The sequence below is a fragment of the Galeopterus variegatus genome, unplaced genomic scaffold (genome assembly GCF_000696425.1).
Source record: "Galeopterus variegatus unplaced genomic scaffold, G_variegatus-3.0.2 Scaffold3597, whole genome shotgun sequence".
Taxonomy (NCBI): domain Eukaryota; kingdom Metazoa; phylum Chordata; class Mammalia; order Dermoptera; family Cynocephalidae; genus Galeopterus; species Galeopterus variegatus.
In genome coordinates this window covers 20,407-21,730 of record NW_007729708.1, presented here as the reverse complement: position 1 = coordinate 21,730, position 1,324 = coordinate 20,407, and positions in this window count along the sequence as shown.

The window sequence follows — 1,324 nt, the reverse complement described above, 5'->3', positions numbered from 1 at the left end:
GCTGTTTGATATATAGGGTCATGTCATCTGCAAACAGGGACAGTTTGACTTCATCTTTTCCGATCTGTATACCCTTTATTTCCTTCTCTTCTCTGATTGCTGTGGCTAGTACTTCCAACACTATGTTGAACANTGATTTTAGTATATGGTGAGAGGTATGGGTCTAGTTTCATTCTCCTGCATCTGGATATCCAATTATCCCAGTACCATTTGCTGAATTGGCAGTCTCTTCCCTAGTATATAGGTTTGGTGCCTTTGTCAAAGATCAGATGCTTGTAGGTGGGTGGGTTGATTTCTGGATTCTCTATTCTCTTCCATTTATCAGTGTGTCTGTTTTTATGCCAGTACCATGCTGTTTTGGTTATTATAGCTTTGTAGTATAGTTTAAAGTCAGGTAGTGTTATGCCTCAAGCTTGTTTTTTTTTTTTTTTGCTCAGAATTGCTTTAGCTATGCATGTTTTTTTGTTATTCCATATAAATGTCTGAATAATTTTTTCCATTTCTGAGAAAAATGTCATTGGAATTTTGGTGGGGTTTACATTGAATTTGTATATCACTTGGGTAGTATGGACATTTTCGCAATGTTGATTCTTCCAATCCAAGACCATGGGATATATTTCCATCTTCTTGTGTCCTCTTTAATTTCTCTCAAAAGTGGTTTGTAGTTCTCATTATAGAGATGTTTCACATCATTAGTTAACTCTATTCTTAAGTATATTATTGGGGGGGGCTATTGCAAATGGGCAAGCTTTCTTGACTTCTCTTTCTGCATGTTCACTATTGGAAAATAGAAATGCTACTGATTTTTGTGTGTTGATTTTGTATCCTGCTACTTTGCTGAAATCCTTTATCAACTCCAAGAGTTTTTTTTAAAGGCTTTAGGCTGTTTGATATATAGGGTCATGTCATCTGCAAACAGGGACAGTTTGACTTCATCTTTTCTGATCTGTATACCCTTTATTTCCTTCTCTTCTCTGATTGCTGTGGCTAGTACTTCCAACACTCTGTTGAGTAGGAGTGGTGAGAGTGGGCATCCTTGTCTAGTTCCTGTTCTTAAAGGAAAAGCTTTCAGGTTTTCCCCATTCAGGATGATATTGGTGGTGGGTTTATCTTATCTGGCTTTAATTATGTTGAGATAATTTCCATCAATACCTAACCTGTAGAGGGTCTTTTTCATGAATGAGTGCTGAATTTAATCAAATGCTTTTTCAGCATCTATAGAGATGATCATATGTTCCTTGTGTTTGGTTTTATTGATATGGTGTATCACATTTATTGATTTGCATATGTTGAACTAACCTTGCATCCCTGGGATTAATCCCAC